Below are 20,979 nucleotides of genomic sequence, written 5' to 3' on the forward strand. Positions count from 1 at the left end.
ATATCAAATATTAAGTTAATCACACTAATACTAAACATGAATCCTATTCATGTAATTAATTTAATATCAAATATTATAAATTGAAAATAATTTATTTTTAAATAATTAAATAAACAAATTTAATTAATTAAATTAATAAATAATAATTGAATATAAAATATTAAATTAATAAAACACCTAATTCAAACATGAATCCTTATTCATGTAATCAATATTTAAATATCTCGAACTCTCCGAATTTGTTTAATTTTAATAAATTTAAACATTAATTATATCGAATATAATTTTCCAAACCCTAATTTGAATTTGAACATCTCAAATTCACTCAATATTCTAATATAAGATTTGATCCTTTTACGAGCTAGTATAAGGACCTAATGGACCTAGGTCCAACAATTTGAGATTAATTGGCTAAACTCTTTAAATTGAATTAATAAATATTTGTTAACTACTAAGACATACCACTATATCTTATATTTCTGTCAACTTGATTTCATCATAATCAGTTAGTCGATCCTTCAAATGTCATTCATATTTACAGCTAGGTCAAATTTACCATTTTACCCATGTAATACATCTCTGTCATGAGAGGGCGAGGCCTCTTTGTTCAAGATCATCTGCTAACCCTATAATGGATATCTGCTAATAGGAGTGAATTTCTTCTTGCAGGACTGTGTCTCTACCTATCTATCTGGTCTTATCCTAAAATGGGAGGCATATTAAGCAGTGATGTTGAACGAGTTCATAGCTCAGGATTAAGATCGAGTTATCTTAGGTCATCAATTTTGAAATAGCCAGTTTTAATAGTAAATGGTTGTTAAAAAGAAAAGCGACTATTTCGTGGTTCGATTTTATGCAAACGTCTTTTGCATAGGATGCCCCCACTCATATGTCTCCACATGAACGATTTTGGGATCACATCATTTGTATCAATATACAAAGTGGGCCGCATCCATAATGTCCCCAAGATAAGGTACCCAACCTCATCCATATATTTATAAACCTTTTTGGCTATATACTAAAACTTGATCCTCTTTTATGTCTCTACATAAGTTTAAGTATTCATATTATAGCCATAGGTTCGTTTATTTGATTTTATAAAACAATGTAATTGAATAACATCTTTATTGATAAAAAAAAATTTAACAATAACTTTATTGTGAATATAATATGTTTAATGTTTATAAACTTCGAGTTTTAGGACATACCCAACAATAATCTCCTTAAAACATATCATAGAAACTTACTTTTACTCTATAACATGCTTGCCTTTTATTTAACATACAATAGGCTCTTACTTTAAAAAATAAGAGCTTGGCAAAAACCTAAGCAAGCATTACTAAGTTGAGCTTTAGTTACTTAACAACTATCATCTAGATCTTTCAAGGTGAAAACAAGCATATGGACCAAATAACCCAATCCTACGCATTCAAAACCATAAATAAGACGACTATTTGTTCACAATATGCAAAAGAATCAAGAATTTTTTTTTTTTTTTTTTTTTTGAATTTGGCCCAAAATCATGTATACATTTTGTGAATCCTAAACAGAGCGAATAGAGAGTTATCTAAAACCTATCACATAAAGTCATTATCACAATACATGCATCACAAGAATCATATTAGCAGCTCAACCACAAAGTCCAAGCTAAAGTGGTCAAGGACATGCCGAACATGCATATATTGTAACGATCCGACCCCCTGGGACTTAAGTTAGGCCGTTACTAAATACATGCATGCGTGGAACTTAAAACGACACTCTGTTATGGTGAAATAAATGCTAATAAAATAAGGTGAATTTAAAAGACATTGCATTTAATTTCAAATATTTAAAAACAATGATAGGGTACCTATAAATCATAAATGATAATAAATAAATCTAAAAGTGATTCTTAATAGTAAGTTTTAAACATCAACACTGAAAGCTAAGAAAAACATGAAAAGAAGTTTAAATCTCATGAGCGGAAGCATGAAGTTAGTCCCAGTGGCTCGATCATGAATTCCGCTTGTCCATCGTCAGTGCATCTTTACCTTTACTTGAAACAATAACATGAGAAAGAATGAGTCTAAATACTCAGTAAGTAACTCCACTATTGGGGTCGGGCTAGGCATCTATGTCCTCTAGATGCCTACCTCTGGTGGAACATAAAACTACTGTAGTCCTCATGGGACACATACATACATGAAAAAATCTGATTTCTATCCTACTGTTGTTAAGTATGCCCACTACCTCTAGTAAGTCCCGTAGAACCCACAATCTCTGGTGAATCCTGAAGGAAACACAATCCCTAGTGAATCCTGAAGGAAACACAATCCCTAGTGAATCCCGAAGGAAACACAATCTCTTACGTACGCAGGGTTATGCATACACCTCTTTCGTATATATATAACCCACTCAATGTGTACCTCTTTCGTACACATGGTTATGTATACACCTCTTTCGTATATACATAACCCACTAAATGTGTACCTCTTTTGTACACCTGATTAAGTATACACCTCTTTCGTATACATCTAACCCACTAAGTGTGTACCTCTTTCGTACACCTGGTTATGTATACACGTCTTTCGTATACACATATCCCACTGAGTATGTACCTCTTTCGTACACCTGGTTATGTATACACCTCTTTCATATACACATAACCCACTGAGCGTGCACTTCTTACGTACACCCAGTACCCTCTAGGTATGTATCACTTTCATACACACCAGCTCTAGTACATCTCTTTCATGTACTAGCGCTCTTGGACGTGCATCACTTTCATACAGTCACATAGTCTGGAAAGGAAAAGAGATTGTATCTAACTTCATATTACATATAATATTCACATCATCATGAGTTCTCTAAAATCTCCTCATCAAGGTCATGTTTATTAACCTCAACATACGTAATTAATCTAGTGTTAATGGATTTACTCTAGTACATCACTTTCATGCACTAAACTATGTAAACAATCAAGTATTCGAGATTCCATAATATATAGTACGGTCTACACATTCTCATAATAAATCACATAACTATATGAATCAGCAAATGTCGAATCCTCATCTAACTTTAAGACATTCTAGAAGGAGTGCTACTTAATTTATATTTAAGGGTCATGCTCAATCATATTTTTTAATATAACTCATAAAATTGTTAATATAACTCATAAAATTGTAAACCATGCTCATACATTAAAATGCTTCAGACATATTCTCACATGCTCATATATCTTTTCTAAATAGTCCATTAATCGTAATTAATCGTAGAACAGTCAAAATTATCCTTGTAACTAGTCTTAAAATCCTAAAAAATAAATCATAAATTGATCGCCCGACACACAGTAGTAAGATTACTTACCTCAGAGTTAAATCCAAATAAACCTAAGCAAGTTTATCTTCTTCTTTCCAAGCAAGACCTTGAAGTAACACCGAAATTGTGGCTTGGTCCAAAATTAATTCTAAAAATCCAATTTTGTTGGCCAACCAAAACTGCAACAAAAATCAATCATTTGTAATGTTGGATAGCACACTTCGACCTTAAAATTTCTCCAAAGCTCGAATCTATGGTTTAAACATAATGGGTAAACATTAAACGGCACCAACAATTTGATTAGCATTCAAAGGAAACCCTGCACACATACCAAATCTTATCGAAATCGATGGCGATGACACTGAACTGATGGCAACGGCGTGCAGGACTGAGTGGACGAACGACTATCGGCGGAATGAAGCAGAGGAACGACTCACGGTGGAAGTTTCGATGACTGGGCTGGATCGTTCGGCTTTATACCTTGGCGGATGGCGCGGCGACCCACGAACGAAGCGGCCAGACGACTGGTGGCAGCTTGTGAACGTGAAGAAGAGGGACGGCGAGGGAGAGGCGGCGCGCTAGGGGGAGGCTTCGGCCGCGAGATCTGAGGTGTGTCGATTGAATGGCTGGCGTTCCACTTTAGATCCGGCGGGTCCAGACTGCAGTGGACAGCGGCGCTTCGAGGTCGGCGATCAGTAGCAAGACGGGGTCGGCGCTAGGGTTCACGCGGAGAGGAAAAAGAAAATAGAGTGGGGGGGGGTGGGTCTCGGTTACGAAGGAGAGGGGCGAGGGAGAGATTTTTTATTTTTTAAAGAAAATGGAAAATAAAATAAAATTTTAATTGATTTTACTCTGCTTTATTTCATTTTATTTTCTTTTATTCTTTCCTTCTAGACATACCCTACATATAAAATCCTTTCCTCTTCAAAACAAAATTCCAAAATTAAAAGTTAAATCCCAATTTACATTAAATCTCAATAATCAAAATTTAACTTCCAAAATTCTAAAAAATGTCCTTAATTAATATAAATTACTGAAATTCCATTACTAAAAAATTTGGGGTGTTACATATATAACCAGCACCCTCAACATAAAACGATACATTGTCCCCAATGTATCTTTAATCTAAACCCGATGAAAATAAAGACAAAGGAATAAAAAACCTCCTCTGTAGGTGTTCTCGTGCACGGTCTTTGAGATGTAGTAGGAGGGCTCGCCTCTCAAAAGATGTTTCTTTCTTGTTTTTGGGACCAAGGAGAGGAACCTACAACAGAAAAACAAAAAGAAAACTAATCTAGAAAGCCAATAAAGAAAGCAGTAAATTTTATCACTTAGCTCCCTCCAGGAAGGGTAGATTTTTAACATCGGTTGCTTGATGTGACCTGTTTCCTGTCAAGGCGTAAAGAAATTCTCATATATCTTTGGCCTTTTCTTAGATGAGTCAATATAACTTGGTAAGGCTATAAAGGCTCCCATCTTTTGAAAAGAACCAGACAGGTCGAATTTATGATTTTTAATTTTAGGCAACGTCTATCACTACAAAAATGTAGCAATAATGGTAAGTACTGGGTCAAACCACAGGGAGGCCAGGATTTAATCTTCTCTTAAGTGATATTTGACTATGGAAAGAGACAAAAATGGGGTTTTGTTATTTGATTGACAAGAAAACAAAATTCAAAAATTAAAGTGCGGAAAAGTAAGATAGATTGAGAAAGAGAGAGATAGAACACAAGATTACCTTCGTAGGTTTAGAGATTATAGGGTTTTCTATGAATCTAATCATCGATTAATTATGAAAACAGAGTTGAATTAACTATTTCTTAAGCCTAGTTGAATGTATGGACAACCCATACAAACTCCCTGATGAGAACCAACATGCCGTTAATCCCTAAATTCACTAAGCTCGTTACAAAGGTAATTTACTTAGCTAATTGCATCATGTTCTTGGATTGATTAAGACATAAAGCAAGAATGGCCAATTCTATCCTAATGCATTTCTAATTTTTAGGTTTTATTATCAATTAGGTGATCCTAGATAGCCTTGACATCATGCCATAAATCGAACTAAAACCTATTGCTACTGAACTAAGCATGTTTTCAATGCAATTGTGAACATAAAAAACACACATAGTAAAGACAAACATACAAGAAATCGAGTCGTCAGTTCATCAATCCTATATTCTTGTACTAGAAATTAATTCAATGAATGGAAATCATAAAGAAACAGAAACATCCAATAATAAATCCATAAGAAATCTCAAAGAGTTCAAGAAAATCCCTACAAACCTAAAAAACCAACGTCCCTTCAATTGTTCATTAAATCCAACTCATGATTCTAAGATTTACAAATAAAACTCAAAATGAAAGGAATTGAAAATGCCCTAGTTGGAACGTGACAATGATGCGTTAGAGCAAGTAAATGAGCTGAGTGAGAAGAAGCTGGAATTTGAATCGCTTGACTTAAGTAACAAAGAAACTGCTAAAATCAAGCCCTTGCTTGAGGAGCCCGCTTCTCTTGACCTTAAAACTTTACCATCACATTTGAAATACGCTTATTTAGGAGATAATAACACTACCTATTATCTTCTCATATGTGCGTAGTTTGACTAATGAACCTTCTTTTATAGATGCTCAAGAAATACATCAAGGCGATAGGATGGATACTTGAAGATACTAGAGGAATCAGTTCCATCTATTGCATGCACAAAATCCGTCATAAGGAAGGAATAAATGGGTCCATTAAACGGCAATGCAAGATTAACCCCATTATGAAGGAGGTCGTAAAGACATAGATAATCAAATGGCTTAACTCATAAGTTATTTACCCTATCTACGATAGTAATTGGGTAAGTCTTGTGAAATGCGTTCCCAAGAAGGGATGAATTACAATCATCGCCAACAACAAAAATGAACTAATACTGACAAGGACAGTGATAGGTTGGCGCATATGCATGGATTACCAAAAGCTGAATCTAGCCACCAAAAAGGACCACTCTCCTCTATCTTTTATCGATCAGATGTTGGACAGGCTTGTAGGGAATGAGTTTTTATGCTTCCTTAATGGCTACTCAGGATATCAGATAATGATTGTGCTTGAGGACCAAGAGAAAACTACTTTCACGTGTCCACACAAATCATTCCATTTTGGCGCATGCCATTCAGGCTATGCAATGTGCTAGAGATCTTTCAAAGATGCATGATTGCGATGTTTTCAAACTTTCTAGAGCACCTAATGGAAGTCTTTATGGATAATTTCCTAGTCTTTGGTGATTCATATGCGACATGCCTGTCAAATTTGGAAATAATAGAGTAAACATGCAATATATGGAAGCTAACAGAATCATTAAGCACTCTAATTATATTAATTTGAGTAATGAGCATGCAAACACATAGTTTCAAAGCAATAGGGTTTCAACATTACTACCTTTGTAGATTTTCACTTAATCCTTGCAAGTTTCACGAAATTGATCTTAAATCTCTTCAATAGACCACCAAAAGTGTCTTTTCTACTAATCTCAGCCTTGGATTGAGTGGTGGAACTCCAAATTGAAATGAAATTTTGAGTGGTTTGGAGAGAATTTGTTGAAAACTATTTTTTGCAGCAATTTTCTCAAAAATAGATTGATCATATCTAATCTCAGAAAATTTGACGTATTTATTGAACTCCATCATGCAAGCACTTTGACACCTTCAAAGCTTACGTCATTAATAAACTTCAAACTTCATCAAAAGAAAATTTGTAAAATCACCGAACTACTCCTATTACTACTAAAACATAGCAACAGTGGTAAGCAGGGGGTCGAACCACAGAGAAGCGAAGAATTAATTTCTTTTTGGGTTAGATTTGACCGTGGAGAAACAGTAAAAATGGGGTTTTTGTTTTTTTTTTTTAAAATTGAAAACATTCAATAAAAGTAAACTGCAAGGGATATATGAAATGGTAATGGATTCATCTAGTTATCGGATCACGTAGGCATTCAATGTAATTTAAATCATTGGTTTCCGCCAAAATATCATGTTATCGAATTATGCATGTATAGCTACCCAATTAATGCGAATTAACTCATCTCTACAAAGGCCAATAATCAATTAATTTGAAACCAATCAAGCGTCCTAATTCGTAATTAAGGCTAGAAAGACCATGTTGTAACTAACCTACATGCTCTTAGATGAAATTGGGTCCTTAGCTGCCATAAATAACGAGAAACACATGCTTTAAGATTCAGGATTCAACTATGTTGATTAAGTGTCAAGAAAAGCCATGTTCAAATAATCAATTTATTCTTTAAATCTAGATTAAATATGCCATGTAAAGATCCAAGGTCAGCCTATACATCTAAGCATGCTCATCTAATCGATGCTACAAGTGTAAACTCAAAGCATGTACAATTATAAGGATCCGTGCGAGCTTGACTTTACTAGCTAAGATATGCAATCTTGATAGGGGCGTCAATCCAACACACAAAAGCAAATCTAAATCATGAAAGATTTAAAGAAAAACACAATTCTAATTTAAAGCCTAAAGTTTAATAGAAAACTCATCAAATTACAAGAATGCTCGATCTAAGAACTAAATGAAAGGATTACCTTTTCGATTCATAGACAACCAACGAGATACGTTCCAACACATGTCCATAATCTAAAAATAAAACAAAAACTAACCCAAGGATACTAAAAACATAAAGGAAAAGGAAGAGGTCATGGCCTCTCCTCGACCTCCATTGAAAAATAACACAATTTTCAGCATAATTTGACTTAAAACCGAAGAAGATTAGAAAATTGAGGCAGCATTGCAATGCTAGAACTAGCGTTGCAACGTTGAAGCAATCGATTAGGAGTGTTATGCTAAGAAGTCCAATGCTGCCCCTGACGCTCACTTACACGCACGCTTGGCTCTCCATTCGTCAAAGTCCATAGCATCACAACGTTGTTGGGGAGCATGGCAATGCTACCATTTTGTCCATCAACATTGGGCTGGAGTGTTGCGTGGCATTGCAACAGTGGCGATGTTCTAACTCCAGAGCGTTGTGATGCTCAGGACAGCATTGCAACGCTCCCCTGCATCACGATCTACTACCTCCAAGCGTTGCACGAGTGTCAGACCTAGGCAAATTATGAGCGTTGTGACTCTCTGGTAAGAGCATTTTGGTCCTTTCAACTCTTTTAAAGCACAGATGCTCAAATCAACTCCAAATTGCTTAAAATTAACCCCGATCAGCTCCAAATTACCAATTCTACCTCTTGGTTGCTTGATACTTACAAAATAGGAAAATAAATACATAAAACCCAATAACGAGCCCAAATTAAGCTAAGAATAATAGCTCTTTTTGAGAGCTATCAAATACTCCCAACTTAATTCTTGCTCGTCTCGAGCAAGGTAGAAAAAAACAATCAAATAACATACAAAACAATCAAAGACATGCTAGCTTAATTCACAATGTCATTGTTCCAGTCTCAACAGCCAAATCGAACGAAATTTGAAAATAAAGAATGAAAATCTATTATGATCAATCAATGAAGCACAAGTTTAAGAATGATTCTCAATCTATTTATGCATGAGTGAGCCTAGAGTTTTACTAGTTAAGCTTGCATCGCCCAAAAAAGGGCATTTGTTTTACCTAGAATTTTCACACCCAACCGAAGGAACCTATCACTCTTTTCTCGCGGGCCCTAACTTGACATGACGGAGGTTGCTCTTTTCACCTCTATCCATGCACACACATGTACATTATTTTTTTGCTTTTTTTTTTTTACAGACACGTTGACAAATGCCTCCTGTTTTTTATATGCATTTTTTATATATTCTTTTTTTTCAGAATTGCAACTAATTTTCTTTTCTTTCTTTTTCTTTTCTTTTTTTTTTTTTTAATTCATAGAAGGCCTTATATTATCCACTGTTTAGTTTTGCTCTACAAGAAGTACGGTTACTTTGTTGGGGTTGATGCCCTAAATCTCGTACGATCCTGTAGTTTGCAAACACTTGTATGAACAAACATTATGTGATTTATAATATATGATATTTTATTCACTCGTGTCTATCAAATATATGATATTTTAGTTGCATTAACCACAAACCAATAAACTAAGATCCATGGTTATCGTTGTAACTTAAACATGTATGTGGAGACATATAAGTGGATCATGTTTAAGTGATAACCTAAATGGTCTGTAGTATATGGATAAGGCTGGGTACCTTATCGTGGTGACACTACGAGTATGGTCCGCTTTGTAGGTGTTACAAATGTTGTAAAGTGCGACAAATGATATGATCCTGATCATTTATGTATTAGACATGTGAGCGGAGATATTCTATACAAAGGAGTTTGTATAAAACCAAACCACGAAATGTTTAATCTCGTTATATAACACTGTTCATAATTGAGACTTTCATTTCACTAGGATGAGCATAGGTAACATGACCTTAATTCTGAGTGAGTTGTGAACTCTTGCATATGAGAGCGGTCTTTTGATTTGCATGGGTGAGAGTGGCCAGATCTCGACTCAACAAGCTATCATTTTGGATTCGTCTGATTAGGGAGCTGGGAACTCAGCTACACAAGATGGAATTCACTCCTTCCCCCAAGTACGGGTAAGTAGATAAATTGCTCCCTTAAGGGCTGATTTCGGGTCTTAAACAATGTGACGCCACACCCTCTCTTTGTCCAAGAGGGGTTTAGTCATAGTAGGACTATGATCTATTGTTGATTAGAGGGATAAATGGTACTTAAGGAGTTAAATGTAACTAGAGGGGCAAAACGGTAATTTTTTCCAACATACTTATGAGCAATTTATGAAGGGTCATCGTATTGTTGATTGGTTATATCCAATGGACACATAAATATATCTGTAGTGCGAAGAATGCAGCTATCGGTCTTTAGTGGAGTGCTCGGCAGTTAACGGATTGTGGATAATGTGATTAAAGAGTTTAGTCAGTTATTCACGTATCGTTGGAGCTTCAAACTATAGGTTCATAAAGTCCCCTTGGTAGTTTAATGAATTTTAGTTGAGAATCATTTTTTGGGTTAATTTGAAATGTTCAAATTAATAAGAGGGAATTTTATTATATATGATATAATTAAATTAATTCGATTATATATGATATAATTGATATAATGTATTGATACATTATTTTTTTATTGGAGGAATAAATATTTGAATATGATTCAAATATATTTTCTATGAAGAAGATTCACAGTTATTAGATTTAATATAAATATGATTTATATTAAATGCCATAAAATAAAGAAAAAAACTATGTTTTATATATTATATATGATGCAACATTAAAACTATAGGTTATAAATATAATATGATAGGTTAATTATCATATTTATTTATAATTATTAATTATTAGATAATTAACTTATTTTTCTCCATAACCACCCTTAGTGGATAGTTATTTATTTTTATGGAAAATTTGGGATAAAATGAAATTTTATTTCAAATCTCAAGGTACATACATTATTAATAATCAAATATCTACACGACTGCTTGAGAGACTATACGATAACCTTGTTATCTAAACGATCAAGTAACTTGTCTATGCGATAGACTTCGTCATCTACACGATTGTGTTGTTCGTCTACTCGATCGTCTTCCTCGTCCACAATAAACTTCCCCTTTAACCAAAATTAGCCAGAGCCTACTGCTCATGGATTCTTGTACCGAGAATACCAAGGTCACTTAATGGTAGTGTCCAATTGGTTCAGGGATCGAGTTGCTGTTTGCTGCTTGTTTGAGAGGAGCGTTCGTATCTTGTTCGCTGCATTCGTGAACGAGTTTGATCGTGGGATTACTTGAAGAAGTGTTCTTAAAAGGTATAATCTCTTTTTTTTTTTTTTTTACTTGAAAGCATGCTGTAATTTAAGATTTATGCATAATTTATTCTTGTATGACTGTAAATGTATGCGTTCATTCACAATGGGATTTGGACGATCCACTTCCGCTCAAAGGTCTTCTGTAAACGGAGTTCCTTCATACTCCTATGTCAAAGGTGGACCTTTCAAGGTGACAATAAAAATACAAACCAGATAACCCAATTCTAAACATGCAAGGCTTTAATTTTGCAAAACAATGTCTTAAAGATGCATGAGAGATAAGAATTCTTTTTTTAAATTGGGCTAAAGTTCATGTTGTCCTAACGTTCTTTCATGCAAATTTCATTACAGGAAGAGTGCGTCATAAACTATCATAATAATGATAGAGCAAACAGCAAGCAAGGCAATCAAAACACATAAGCATTGTCCGAGCACAACGCTCAAGGACCCCAAGCTAAATAAAAACTACTTAACAAGTACCCTACCCCCAACTTAAAATAATACATTGTCCCCAATGTATCTCAAGTACGCTAAAAAAGAATAAAATCAAGGGAACAAAAAACCTCCACTGATAACAATATTGCGCACAGGATGGTCGAAATAGATTGACCCCAATGATTTGAGCGATGTGGTCACTTAGACTCTGAAGCTCAGCCTTAACATCATGATCAAAATAGAAGTAATTGATGTGATGCGTAAGCGTACACAATTGAAGTAATAAATCCCAAATAGGGTATCGTCCTCAGGGACCGGCATGAGCGAAATTTTCCTAAACTTAGCTACCAAAATTATTTGTTAATTTTAGTGAGGCCACTCAAATAATGAATTTTATCTATAACTATGACTAATGTAAACTCAATCACAAACATAAGGACAAATTAAGAGCAAAAAAGATTCCAGGGAGTTGTTTCTGTTAGACTTAAACAACATGCAGCAGAAGTATCAAGGATCCATAAGCATTTTAATTCACTAATTTTGGTAAAAACTAAAGCATGCTGTTTATAAAAATGGGTTTTCTTAACATACCTTTGAAGAACTCTTCAAGAAAATCGTCTGTTTAGCTACCGTCTTTACTTGATATCAACATGAACCACCTCAAAGCCTTTCCTACTATGCTCTTGGAGCTTTAGGCAGAGTTGTGGGACTCAAGAAAAAGTTGTAGATGTAGAGAAATAAGGGAAGCTCACAACAGCAAGTTGAAGAAGACAACTTCTTCTTCACCGATTTTTTTCTCTCAAAATTCTGCATTCATCTTCTTCTCCAACAACTCCAATCTTGTTTATATATCAAGATGAACATGCCAAGAGATGGAGTGCATGGCTTGCAGCTCATGCTTGGAGAATCAAGGTAGAGAAGATCATGGTTTGTGTGTGAGCATAAAGATGATGATAATGGAAAAAACTCTTTTTACATTATGTGCAACCCATGCAAACGAATTTCCATTTTATTTTTAATATACAAAAGGACTTTTAAATCATTTTAATTTAAAATTTGATTTTCTTAAATTAATTTCATAAATTAATTTTAAAAATTAATTAATTTAATATCAAATTTTAAATTAATTTTTGCACAATAATCATCTTTATATATTTAAATCATATTTAAATATTTATTCTCTTGTTCTATTTAATTTGAACGTTTCAAATTAATTTCTCAAGCTACCCTAAAGCGTACCCATTTATGAGCTAGTAGGAGGACCTTGCGGACCTACAGATCATGGGCTCCAACGATCCGAGATTAAACGGCTAAACTCATTAGACCGATCTAACCCTCATTCGTTAACTAATGGGTGATTCCACTAAAGCCCATAGCTAAACTACCCTCACTATAGATATATGATGTCCCCTCGATATAACCATGATTAGTAAGTTATCCCTTCACAGGTTGCTCGTAATAACGGCTGGGTCAAATCTCCGTTTTACCCCTGAAATTACCTTTTGTTTCTTAAGTTCCACTAATCCCCTAATGAACAATTGATTTGTGATCCAATCAACAAATCGAATCCCTCTCAGGCCAATGACAGGGTGAGGCCTCTTGTTCAAGACCTAGAATCAGCACTTGAAGGGAACAACCTCTCTACTAACCCTAATCGGGTAGGAGTGAATTCCCTCTTACACCTTATGTTCCCAGCTATTCATCCGATATTATCCCCAAAATGGTAAGCTTATTGAGCAGAGAAAATTGGTCTACTCTCACCGTTTGCAGATAAAAGGATAATCACTTCGTATGTAGCACTTTACAACACTTTGTAATAACTACAGAGTAGGCCGCATCCAATAGTGTTACCAGAATAAGGTACCCAACCTTATTCATATACTATAGATCATTTTGACTATTTACTCGAACCTGATCCACTCGTATGTCTCCTCACAAAGTTCAAGTACTCATATAATAGTTAAGGGACTTAGGTTTATTGGATTTCTAAAAAACAATATATTCAACAACTTTATTGAATTCTCAGAATAAGTTTTAATGTTTACAAACCACGAGTTTTAGGACATAAAACCCAACAAACTCCCACTTGGACTAAAACTCCAGTGGTAACTTATATATCCGATATATAAGACTGAGTTTTTGAGTTTCAAAGAGAAATACAATAAACTACGACATCCCATACCCATGGTTTTACCATTTGGTATCTCATACCTAATATTTCTCCCACTTGCCCTAGGTGATTCTTAAACACTTTAGCCAAAAGAATCATTGTAAACATATTAATATACAAATAGGTTTCTTGTGGGGAATTTATCTATTTCTCAATAATGGTTAGGAAACACATTTTCCTCCCACTACATTGAGGTACTCTCAACTCTTTGATTAAGATGGTCTGACCTGCCTTAACAACTCTTGTTAACAGTTAGAGCTAGAAATCTTAAATTCATTATACTTCGATCTTAACCATTCAAATATCTGAATATTTGCTGATGGTTATTAATAATTTGATTCTTAATAAAAGTTGCTATGAGATAGAACAAACATATTTCTTGGAAAAACATTTCATTCATAACAAAAAATATGTACAAAAAGTTCTTTACAAGATTTAACAAAAGCAGGTAATTTACATCTTCATTAGCAACTTCTTCTACTGGATGAGCTGAGCAAATGGTCTCCAGGATCTAAGCAGCCTGTTTGCCTTTCTCTGCTCTCTCGTCTGCAAGATATTTAGGGCAATTTCTCTTCCAGTGCCCCAGCTCGTTGTAGTGGAAACATTTCCCTTTCTCTGCAGTAGTTTTCTTGCTCTTCTTACCAGTAGGCTTTTTCCTTTTCCCTTTGTATTTCTTTACTGGAATACTCTTAGTCTGCGAAGACGAGGCAACTTCAGGCTTGGAGGACATTCCTCTCTTTTCAGCAGAAGCCACATTTACTTCTGGTACTGGTCCCAGACCTTTAGTTCTCAACATGGTCTGAAATGCCTGCAGCTTATTAAGTAGAGTTGTCAAGTTGTATTCAATTTTATTCATCAAGGTTGGTACAAAATTGCAGAAAACTCTTCAGAAGAGATTCTAGAATAAAGCCAACTTGACTTCTTTCATCCATCATAGCACCGTTCACTTCAGCCACATTAAAGTGGACCATCATGTCCACGACATGTTCACGAACATTGGTCCCCTCTTTCATGCGACTATTGTAAACATATTTGATAGAATCATGCCTCAGGGTGAAGGACGACTGTCCAAACATCCCTCTTAGAGATTCCATAATCTCTTTGGCAGTGTTCATACCCTCGTGTTTTTCGCCAAAACGTCAGATAGGTTGGCGAGAATATAAGCACGGGCTTTATCATTAGCCCTGATCCATTTATCAAACACTTCCCGAACAGTTCGGTTGGTATTTGAGCTAGGAATGGGAGGACATTCCTCTGTTAAGACAAATCTCAAATCGTCTAACGTGAGTATTGTATTCAAATTTGATTTCCAGTTTACATAATTTTCCCCAATCAGTTTGTCCGAAGCTAGCAATTGTATAATAGAACTCGTCAATCTGAAATTATAAACAAAATTTATAAGTGAATTGCTTTTAAATCCAATCAAGTTTTAGCAAAGTGATAATGTACCCACAATCATTATTTTTGCAACTATACTTAAATGATTTAGAACAAATGCTACCTTGGGGCAGTCAAGAATTCCTTCATAAAAGCAAGACAATTCTTGACCAAATACTATCTCCAGAATAACTCATTTTCCGATAGTCATTTAGTTATCATTTTCGGTCAAGATCATTACTAACACTTAGGAAGTCTTATAAGTGTAGACCCGCCATTTTTAGATCTTACAGAACGGTATGAGTATGCCTCCAAAATAGAAGATAATACCCAAGACGGAACTATAAGACCCTATTCATTTTACTAAAGCCTGGGTTGTTCCGAATCCTATGTTACAACCCTCCGTAGGGATCACCGCGGTTAACGACTAGCTAGTGCCGCATGAAAAACGACAGTAGGTGCAACATAAGAATCTCACGGTTCAAACTAAGGGAGGAGATCGTAGGACAATGTTGACACATTTCCTTCACCTACTTACTATGAACGACTTCCCCCATTCACCTTGTTATTGACCCATGCAAACACTTTCTGTATGGAGCAATCGAGGTAAAATCGACAAGAAGCCGAGCATGGATCTCTCGGTGTGAACTCTTGACGATGTGAGAGCTAATAACTTTTATTCTCCCACTGAAGTGTTCTAAATGTTTAGTTATTTTACTTAGGCAAGACGACTAATTTCATACCACTTAATTCTAAGTAGTGTATCCAAATATAACTATTATAATTGGATTTAACTTATAATGTCTAGGTGATAAACCCTTTTATTACCTCACATCACTCACGAATGCTCATAAAACTAATTACCAATGCTCAATTATTCAGCTATAATCCCCAGGTAAGAGGTGTTCTATAGACCGTCAACTTAAATACCCCCAGCCTTCGATAGGATTATATACTGGTTATGTTTGTAACCATAGTTTTACAAGTTTAACGACCTATTTTAACTATTAAAACAAGTGGTTAACCTAAGTGAGCATGCAGATGTTGTTTGTTATGGATTTTAAATTTCTAACCAATTTTATAACGGCTTACAAAATTTAGACATGCTAAACATCCACGACAAATAACAAAGGTATCTAATATAACTATTATATTAAACATAACCCTAACATGCATACTATATATCATAACAATTATATCATACTGTCAATGCATGTAACATGCTTCCTACGGTGGGGTTTTAAATCTACATGGCATACTGTATGCATATACATGAATTTATTTAATTATCACATACATCTCATGCATAAACAATTAAATACTAACTGTTATGGTTTTCGTTTTGGCATAAACAAGCAAACAGATAGCTAACTATTACAAACAACTTCATAACCATCTTTGAACCACTCGAACCGCTCCAAACCGAACCCAAAACAACTTGAACGAGGTTGGACGAGTCTGAACCGGACCAACAAAGCCTGAACCGAATCAACCACAACCATTTGAGGCTGAACCGGTTGAACCTTGAGTAAACCGGTCGAACTGGTTGCTCTCAGTCCAACCTCAATATGCTGTTAAAGCCAATCGTGTAACACTTGGAGGTAATCATCTAGCATCGTTGCCTTGGGTTGAGAGGAAGTACACGATTGCACAGTGTTTGCTTGAAGCTAGGCGATCGTTTAGTTCCATCGTAGTGCAATCGTTTAGCTCCATCGCATAGTACTAAATGATCGCATAACACCATCGCCTAGTGCATTCAAGTCATCATTTAGTAGCTATCGCAGCTAAACGATCGCATAGCTCCATCGTATAGAACATCATTGCATCACATAGCATTTATCTACACGGTCGCTTAGATCCACAACCAAACGATCGCTCAGCACTATCACATAGCACATCATCGCATCGCTTAGCACGCATTGTTGCTAAACGATCGTATAGCACCATCATTTAGCAGAATCAACGTATCGTCTAGTTCCCACGACTCAAACTAAACGATCGCGTAATGCTATTGTATAGCAAATGAACGCATCGCTTAGCTCCCGTAGGTACATGATCATTTAGCGTTCAACATCACAACGACCAACGCATATTACTAAACGATCGTATAACTTTTCTTCTCATCGTGTAACGTCTGGAGCTAAACGATCGTTTAGCAACTGGACCTCAGCAACAGATTTAAGCAGAAGCTGAAAACTCTAGAACAACAGCTCGACCTCCTTCGCTTGTTTCTTCAATTACATCTTAATTTCAACTCTAATGACTCCAAATAAATTACAGACTTTTGCTAACACATAAATGCTCATCAAACAAGAGCCAATTACAAATTTAATTGTGAAATTAAAGAGAATTAAAATATCAAAACAGATAAAACCATAGCAGTACAACAGTTTCATATATCTCATAAAAAACACCCATCTTGCCAAAATTAGACTGAATTGAAAGCTTAAAAGATGCTCCGATACCAATTGTTAGAGTTAAACAACATGCAGCAGAAGTATCAAGGATTCATAAGCATTCTAATTCATTAATTTTGGCAAAAACTAAAGCATGTTGTTCATAAAAATGGGTTTTCAGAACATACCTTTGAAGAACTCTTCAAGAAAATCATCTGTTCAACTACTGTCTTCACTTGATATCAACGTGAACCACCTCAAAGCCTTCCCTACTATGCTCTTGGAGCTTTAGGCAGAGTTGTGGGACTCAAGAACAGCTTGTAGATGTGGAGAAACAAGGGAAGCTCACAGCAGCAAGTTGAAGAAGACAGCTTCTTCTTCACCGATTTTTTTCTCTCAAAATTCTGCATTCATCTTCTTCTCCAACAACTCCAATTTTGTTTATATATCAAGATGAACATGAAAAGAGATCAGCTCATGCTTGGAGAATCAAGTTAGAGAAGATCATGGTTTGTGTGTGAGCATAAAGATGATGACAATGGAAAAAACTCTTTTTCCATTATGTGCAACCCATGCAAACGAATTTCCATTTTATTTTTAATATACAAAATGACTTTTAAATCATTTTAATTTAAAATTTGATTTTCTTAAATTAATTTCATAAATTAATTTTGCATAATAATCACCTTTATATATTTAAATCATATTTAAATATTAAATTAATTCCTTGATTTCTCCCCAATTCCATAGTCAACTGTAATTGCTCAAAATTGGAGTTTTGCCCCGGGTTTTTGCTTATTTTCGCACAACTGCTCCTGAGCTTGGCTTCCTGAAATCACTCAATAAACCATATCAAACCAAACAAAAACTAGCAATAGTAGCTCTAAATTTGAAGGTAATAGAAGCACTTTTTAGATGCTTTTCACCATCCCGAACTTAAAACTTTGCTAGTCCCGAGCAAAGAGAAGAAAGAAACACAAAGTAAGAGAAATTATGAATACTGAAATGAAAAGGCTCTAGGCATGCATTCTCTTATTCCGGTTTCATCAGCTTCTCAACATACACAAAACTCATCCATTGAAAAATTCATACACATCCTAATCATTGAGAGTTTCTAAAGCCAAAACTTTTTATCCTCCATGTGTGTGTGATTCCTCCTTTAATTCAAAACTCAACAACTGACTTAAGGTTTAATTAAGCTTCATCAGTTTTCCCCCTAATCTAGCTCAAGCACCAATCATTAGGCATCACCACACATAGGGAAGTAATATGTTCAGTAAGATGCCTGCAATACTCATTTTAATGGGATCCCTACGTGCAACATTTTACCTAGGGGCACTCGCTTTCAGACATTCACTACAGGCAACCATACTTAGTCAATTCTCAGGTGTCCTAACTGCTCATAGTAAAGGCAGCTCTTTTTACCCCTATCCATGCATACATATTACAAGTTTAGTTAAGAGAAAAGTATTTATTTCAAGCACATGAGTGTTCACTCTACTTATCTTTTTTTTTTTAATAGGACAATAATAATCTTCTTTTCTTTCCTCTTAGTCTAACATTACAAACCATCATGCAAGACACTTTCTAACTCGTAGGGCCTTTCAAGTTGATAACCAAATTGAGTTAAATTAAAGCTTTGTTCAGTTAGAGGTTCTAAATTAAAGTGGTTCGTGCTCAAGATACAGAGGATACAAAGAGGGGTTCAGAACAAAAAACACTTAAGAAAGGAGTATGTTATCCAATTTCTACTTCAAAGTATGGCATACATCATGAGTGACTCCTTAACCATCATAGTAAAAGAAAGCAACCAGAACATACTTCAATCAGTCTCAGCATTCTTTCTAATCCAAAATCAACTCTTTTTCAAAAATTTTAAAAATTGTTCAATTTTTCAATTTTTCCTCACATTTTCTCCAATAACATGTATAAAGCATTCAACTCAAAACATCATGCATAACAAAACAAGATTCAAGTACAAAGTACACACCCCCCACCCCAAATTTAAAAGGATGCATTATCCCCAATGCATAACATCTAGAACAAATGAGTGATACAAGCCAAGGTAATGAGTGAGGATCCACGCAACTAGATGGTGAACTGGTGCTTGAAAACACTTGAGCATCATCTCCAACCTAAAGGTCAAAACAAAACAATCATGAGGTGGCTCTCTATCTTAAAAACAAACAGACTAATCAAATAACAACTGAAATAAAAACTAAAATAAAAACAGAACACTTGGGATGTCTCCCAAGAAGCGCTTAATTTAACGCCTTTAGCTAGACCAGGTCTCCAATTCAGACAACTCTCAGGGTGGCTTCATCATTCTGCGCACATTAACACCTGAAATCTATAACTTTCTCCTACACTGGCATTCACATAAAAAATTAGTCGAAGAATAGTTATCAGAAAAAACATAGTATTCTCTCCCCTCATCCACAAGTTCAATATCTCCCTTACGAATATAATTTAGAAAATTTACTGTACCTTTCTTGGGAGTTTGTTCAGGACAACTTACCTTTTCCTTGCCTATTTCTTTACCACAAGATTGTTTGGGATTTTTACCATCTACGTCCTTGATCTCTTGGCACAAACCTACAAGTTCATTGGGCTTGAAAGAACGAAAAATGTTAAACTTTACCTCTTCATCATTTACCCGAGTTTAAGCTTGCCATCGTAAACATCAATCAATGCTCTACTAGTGGTCAGGAATGGTCATCCAAGGATGATAGGAATTTTAACATCTTCTTCCATGTCTAGGACCACAAAATCTGCTGGGAATATTAAATCACCGACCTTAACCAGAACATCCTCTACTACATCACGAGGGTAAGTGAGGGAACAATCTACCAACTGTAATGATAGCGTTGTTGGCTACACCTCTCCTATGTCCAGTTTCCTGTACAAAGATAAAGGCATCAGATTAATTGAGGCTTCTAAGTCACATAAGGCTTTATTTACCGTCAGATTCCCTATAGTGCAAGGATCCGTGAAACTCTCAGGATCCTTCAATTTTTGTGGTAGCTTCTTCTGTAATATGGCACTACATTCCTTGTTCAAGCTCACCGTCTGGTACTTTTCAAATTTCTTCTTTGAAGACAACATTTCCTTCATGAACTTCACATAGTTTAGCATTTGTTCCAACGCATTTGCAAAAGGAATGTTAATGTGAAGTTTTTTAAAGATATCCAAAAACTTAACAAACTGATCATTTACTTTCTTTTTCTGAAAACGCCAAGGATAAGGAATTTTATTTAATTCAATAGGAGAAAGTCCAGAATTACTCCCTGAATTGGATGATACAGAAACATCACTCGTTTTTCCTTGAATTGCTTTATCAGCTGATGGTCTCAATACTACCTGTTCCTCTATTTGGTCTGTCAGAGGTTGCATCACATTTTTCCCACTTCTCGACATTATTGAATTGCACTCTTCCCTTGGGTTTTTCTCCGTACAGCTAGGGAAAGCTCCTTTGTTCATCGCATTG

At 35.3% G+C, this 20,979-nt stretch overlaps 1 long non-coding RNA gene across 4 annotated transcripts in view; it reads right to left on the minus strand.

The window, feature by feature from the left end:
• Window positions 1-4,066, minus strand: part of LOC120092174 — a 5,941-nt gene extending 1,875 nt beyond the window's left edge. For all 4 annotated transcript variants that reach the window (XR_005485929.1, XR_005485927.1, XR_005485928.1 and 1 more), the window contains exons 1-2: window positions 3,629-4,066; window positions 3,346-3,476 (exon numbers count right to left, since the gene is read on the minus strand). This is a non-coding gene — a long non-coding RNA (uncharacterized LOC120092174). The remainder of the gene's footprint in view (window positions 1-3,345; window positions 3,477-3,628) is intronic.
• Between the last annotated feature and the right edge of the window lie 16,913 nt (window positions 4,067-20,979).

This window comes from Benincasa hispida, chromosome 11 (assembly GCF_009727055.1).
Source record: "Benincasa hispida cultivar B227 chromosome 11, ASM972705v1, whole genome shotgun sequence".
In the NCBI taxonomy this organism is placed as follows: domain Eukaryota; kingdom Viridiplantae; phylum Streptophyta; class Magnoliopsida; order Cucurbitales; family Cucurbitaceae; genus Benincasa; species Benincasa hispida.